This window comes from Numida meleagris, chromosome 2 (genome assembly GCF_002078875.1).
Source record: "Numida meleagris isolate 19003 breed g44 Domestic line chromosome 2, NumMel1.0, whole genome shotgun sequence".
Classification (NCBI taxonomy): domain Eukaryota; kingdom Metazoa; phylum Chordata; class Aves; order Galliformes; family Numididae; genus Numida; species Numida meleagris.
The window spans coordinates 55793796-55799925 of record NC_034410.1 but is presented as its reverse complement, the minus strand read 5'-3'; the positions used below and the strand labels follow the sequence as shown (position 1 = coordinate 55799925).

General features: G+C 43.1%; 1 long non-coding RNA gene across 1 annotated transcript in view; it reads right to left on the bottom strand.

Moving 5' to 3' along the window:
• The window catches only part of LOC110394866, a 12233-nt gene continuing 6370 nt past the window's right edge, over positions 268 to 6130 (bottom strand). The window contains exon 3 of the long non-coding RNA XR_002435984.1: positions 268 to 430. This is a non-coding gene — a long non-coding RNA (uncharacterized LOC110394866). The remainder of the gene's footprint in view (positions 431 to 6130) is intronic.

Below are 6130 nucleotides of genomic sequence, written 5' to 3'. Positions count from 1 at the left end.
AGAAAATGTGATCAGGCCTTCTCCCTCACAGCGATATACTGCTTGTGATGACCCAGCCAGCAAAATAGCATTGTCATTGACGATAATCCTTTAAAAGTCTCTGAACTATTCCAACAATGAGCAAGGAAAATGGTATTTTTCCTGATACAAAATATTTAAGACATTTGCAACTGAGTATCTGTGTTAGCAATGGGCAGTATACCAGAATTAGAACTCCTTTGTTCCCATTGGAGAAATAGGCTTCAATTCAGCTCCACAGTTCCTGGCAAAGGCATTTTCCTGTTCACGAGAAGTAAGAGGAAGAGAGTTCTTTACACTAGAAGAGATGCATAATACTGTGGATCAGCACTGCAGAGTCTAGATGGAGGCCCTGGGTGTTCCTCAGGGGTTGGTGCTGGGTCCAGTTTTGTTCAACATGTTAATCAGTGACCTGGATGAAAGGATAGAGTGCATCCTCAGCAAGTTTGCTGGTGATACAAAGATGGAAGGAGTGGCTGACACACCAGAAGTCTGTGCTGCCATTCAGCAAGACCTGTACAGGCTGGAGAGTTGGGTGAAGAGGAACCTTATGAGGTTCCACAAGAGCAAGCGCAGAGTCTTACACATAGGAAGGAATAATCATATACGTCAGTACAGGTCAGGGGCTGACTGGCTGGAGAGGAACTCTGCAGAGAAGGACCTGGACATCCTGGTGGATAATAGGTTGACCATGAAATAGCAGTATGCCCTTGTGGCCAAGAGTGTCCAGTGGTATCCTGGGGTGCATTAAAAAGAGTGTGGCCAGCAGGTTGAAGGAGGTGATCCCCCTGCCCTCTACTCTGCCCTGGTGAGGCCACATCTGGAGTACTGTGTCCAGTTCTGGGCTCCTCGGTTCAAAAAAGACAGGGATCTCCTAGAGAGAGTCCAGCAGAGGGTGGCAAAGATGATTAAAGGCCTGGAGCGTCTCCTGTACAAGGGAAAACTGAGAGAGCTGGGACTCGTCAGTCTAGAGAAGGCTGAGAAGGGATCTCAAACATTTAAGTGATTTATGTTATATCTAGAGTGCAGGAGCCAAGTCAATAGAGGCAGACTCTTTTCAGTGGTGAGCAGCAACAGAACAAAAGGCAACAGGCAGAAATTGGAATCACATAATCCAGAAGCATGTCTAGTAGTACCTGTCACATCCAACCCATCCCCGAAAAGAGATGACCAGACTGGTAAATATCCATTAGATTAAGGTGAAATGATACACAGAGGTCCACACACACACAATCATCAGTTTTAATGATAATCCACATACTACAATTATCCCCAAAATATTGGCACTCTAACAATTAAATCTGCCCTAGTTGTGCATCTAAACTATATGACTTTAAGAAACCAAAATCAGTCTTGCAGTTACTTAACTGTATAGAGAAAAAGAATGAAAAGAAAAAAGAGAGAGAAGCAGAGGAAAAAAAAAAAAACAAGAGAGAGAGAGATGGACAAAGAAAGAGATCATTGGTCCTTTTTGAGAAGTTCCAGTGCTGAGTCTGCTGGTGCCAGAAGTGGAATGAAGGTGTAAGCGCACTCATTTGGAGGTTCCAGTCTCTAACTAGCAGACAGCAGGCAGCAAAGGGAGCAAAGGCAGTGATAACAGCTGGGGTTTGTCTCAGGCATCCTTTTACACCTGCTAGGTTTGCATAGGCACTGTCTCAAGGTCATAAACAAGTAAGTCTGCAATAACAAGGTTTTTCAAAACTAATTTTGCAGCAAAACTTTCTCACAGGAAAGGTATGCCTGTTTTGCGAGCAAAGCCAGGCTAACCTGTGAGAGAACAGGATACCATACCTCTCCGATAAAAGCCTTTGATATGTTCTCATGGATATGGCCTTGTATTGCAAGTGTTTCAGACATATCAGTCGCACCCCAGAAAGTCAGAAATTGTTTTTCTTGGTCTTTTACAGAACTAATTAACCATTCAAGGAGACTACTTCCACAGCAGTTATCTGCCTGTTTTTCTGACATGGTTAAGGCGATTCGCAGTTTCCAGTTAGAACAGGGACAAAAGGTGGCCAAAAAGGCAGTTATCTACCTTGTTAGCCTCCATCAGAATTTAGGTAGGTCTCTGCTAAATGTATCACCCCTAGATCATATTGAGCTTTATGTGAAAAAGGTGTAACTGAAAGGAACTGCAGACACACAATACTTACTATTAAATACACTGCTCAGTGTCAAGTGCTGGGAAGTTTTTAAGCTACTAGTCAGTTCTAATCATTTTCGTGTTCCAAGATATAATCACATAACAGTCAAACAGCCTCTCCCTAGCTTGCTACTTTATTCTTAACCAATACTCACAAAACCCATTCACACGAAACACAAAACCCTGTGTAAAGTAAAAAGCACTGCAGCGTAAATCAAGCGCCAGAGGAATTCTGTTCTTATGGCCATAGTTTCAGAGGATCAAATTCATCACAATACTACCAGCTTCAAGCAGGGCTGTGTCAGTTTAGTCCACTGAAGAACAATATATATGAATATATACAATATATAGGAATATTTTTGGAGTCCTTCCTGATAAAATGTCCATTAGAAAAAATATATTATGATAATTAGGAGTGCTGTTCTGGAACCAAGCTTCCTTTTTCTTTCATCCACCCAGGAATCATATCTGGCTTTTTTTTTTTAATCTCATTTTCATAATTTATACACAAAGATGAAATTACTTCCACTAATATTCGAGAGCAATTTTTGTGTAAGGAGTTACATAATACAGGCATTTTTTTTTTTGTAAGGTGTCCACATAAATGGAAAAACAAATATCATTAAGAATACAAAAAAATAAATTCAAGACCCTAGAACAATGATTGTAGAACTGCTTTTTGAAAATCAGTACAGGTAAATTGTGCAAGTCATAATGTAAGATGAACCTAATTTCTGAAAGCACTGAAGTACTATTTAAACTGACATCTCACTAGAGTATAACAAAGAATATGAAGAGAGATGTAGCTTAGTAGCTACATTTAGTATTGTTCTAAAAGTAATACCTCAGACTTATTTACTTGGAAACTAAAATAAAAACAAAGAGCAAAATAATACTATCTGATAGAGGAAATTCTTAGCTACAAAACACAATTTTTCAAAGTCACCATCATTAGCTATGCATTTTCAGCAGTGACAAGAGCCTACATGCCACGCTTGTAAACATCTACACCAGCAGAAGTGACCCACTGCCACCACTGCTGGAGTGCTCCACCCACCACCTCACAGTGCTCACATTCACTGTTCAGTCCCTAGGAACTTTCAGCAAGCATCAATGAATGTCAGTGGGTGCCATTTTTCCCCCATGGAGAAATTCAATAACATCTTTGCTTCATACACACTTCCACATCAGATGCCATTTTGACAGACCATCCCTCTGCAGCCACCTGTCACACAGCAACAAAATTGAACAGAATGTTGGCGGAAGGCTTGTCTCAAGCATATCCAATCCTGTGGCCACTTCCTGCCCCATGCCATTACAGCAGCGCCTCTCCTGCACCAGTCGTTCTGGCCCATATCCATCACTCAGCAACAACCTCAAAAATTTGATCTTTACTAGACTTTTGAGAGACTTATCTTACCAGAGAGAAATATCCCTTGCTTCACCAGAAATGGGCTGCATCAGAAGAGGGGTGGCCAGCAGGGCTAGGAAGGTGATTGTCCCTCCCTACTGTGCTTTTGTGAAGTCCCATCTGTAGTACTGTATCCAGGCCTCCAACACAGGAAAGATGTGGAGCTGTTGGATAGGGTCCAGAGGAGGGCCACAAAGATGATCAGAGGTCTGGAGCACCTCCCCTATGAAGACAGGCTGAGGGAGCTGGGCTTGTACAGTTGAGAGAAGAGAAGGCTGCAAGGACATCCCATTACTGTCTTCCAACATTTAAAGGAAGATTATAAACAGGAGGGAAATCAACTTTTTACATGAGTAGATAGTGACAGGACAAAGGGAAATGATTTAAAACTAAAGGACAGGAGAATTAGATTAGATATTGGGGGAAATTTTTCGACTGAGAGAGCAGTAAGGTGCTGGAACAGGTTGTCCAGAGAGATCGTGGATGTCCCATCCCTGGTGGTGTTCAAGGACAAGTTGAATGAGATCCTGGGAACTCTGATCTAGTACTTGGCAACTGTGCCTGTGGCGGGGGGGGGTGTCTAGAATCTTATGATCCTTGAGGTCTCTTCCAATCTAAGCCCTTCTATGATTTTATGATTCCATGATTCATGATCATGCCTTATTCATGTCATCACTTTCTGTCAGCATGTATATTTGTGAATGATTATTTTCAAGCATGAAGTACAGGAAGAGTAGAAAATCTCACAAAAAACTCAAAGACCTTGAGAACTCACTAATGATTGTGACCACTTTCATCAAACCAGACTGATGGATTAGTTTCACAAGAACAAGGTCAAATATGTATGGAAATAAATGGGAAGTGTTATTTTTGGAGCAACCTAAGTGCATCTCTGTCCTTTGTATTTTCACTTATCATACAAAAATAATCATTCCTCCCTTGCTCAAAACTCAGAATTCACTGTATTTCTCAGTCATTTACATTTTACATTCATTGTGTTTTTTAGAGACGTTGCCTAAAATATAAAAAAAATAAAGTCAGCACACAAGGCAGATTACTTTTAAGTTTTACTACATCATGGTATTAGTAAGCTATATGCGGCTTGCAGAGGAGCATGCATAGATATCTACTCATCTTGGACTTTGATTTTTATATGAACCATGAGATGAAGGATTTTTGAGCTATATGGGATGTAGATGAATCCAATAGCATCTTTGGAGGTATCATTGGATACATTATCCACCTGTTTGAGCAAATTATTTTGAGTAGCAGAACAAGCTAGCTATGATCTCTCAGGGCTGTGATGCTTTACCAAAGATTAATCCCCATGTCATCAGTTAAGGAAGCTGTAGAGTTGCCTAGCAACCACACTTAGTCCAACTGATTAACTGCTGCTCAGCCCTGTACGTGGCTTTGCAACTTGTTCTGCCCCAGTGACAGTAGTGGATCCACATCCAGATGGTTCCACTTGCAGGAAGCTGGGCAGGGATACTGGAGACTCCCAACCCTTTTGGGATTTGCTTTCCACCCTCTCAAAGGGATCCTTCACATGGGATGAAGAAGTGGCTGCAGCCCCTGCAGGACCTTGAGCCCAAGGGAAAGCCATACTCTTTAACAAGCAAAGTGACACAGGGAAGCCATCCCCAGGAAAGGGGTCCTCAGTACCACTATCCTTCCCACTCCTTCAGAATTAGGGCAACTCCCAGGTGTGTAGGCCACAACTCCCAACACTGCTAGTTTTGGTCACCATGAGACATTGTTGGAATGACATCACCATGGCCTCCTGATGTCAAAAGTCACCTCACAACCTTTTGTTCCAAGCCCTATAAATATGGGGACCCTGCATCCAGAATCCTATTAACTGAGTGTGAGAAGCCAGTAGCAACTCTGAGCTTGCTAGTCAACTGCTCTTTTTGCCAAGGAGGTATTATGGATTGCACTCCTACCAAGAGGCGGCGGCTAATGGGAAGGCTCCCCACCATCAAGCCAATGGAAATGGATACAGAGCCAAAAGAAGAGCCTATGGAGGTGGATCCAATTCCATCAGGGCACAACCACCAGCAGCTCAACACACTCAGGCAGTGTGGGAAGAGATCAAGACCCAGACCCCACCCCTACCATCACTATGTCATGGCATCCCATCCACCTCCCCTCAAAGGGCCTCCTTGATGTCAGTGCTCAATTTCCCATCCCCTAAGTCTGCCATTAGCCAGGAGAGCCTCAACTTTTGTACCACTCCACAGGCTCACATGGGACATTCAATTCCTGGAATTATTCTTTAGGCAGCCAAGGCTCCTATGATCCTCCCCCCTTGCCATTCCCACCTTCCTCCCTCACCAAGACCTGTCATCTCTTCTCCACTAAACAGAGGAAGATAGGGCAGCAACTGGCATCCTCTGAGCTGCTGTGCTGGGGGCAAAGGGAGAAGTCCAGAGGAGGGATCTGAGCTGCCTGGAGCTGCAAATATGTGTCAAAAGATGTTAGAGATGGCCATTCCCGTGGTGAAGCAGACTGTGATTCTGACAGGAAGGCTCACATTCAGAATGAAGGACCCTCCC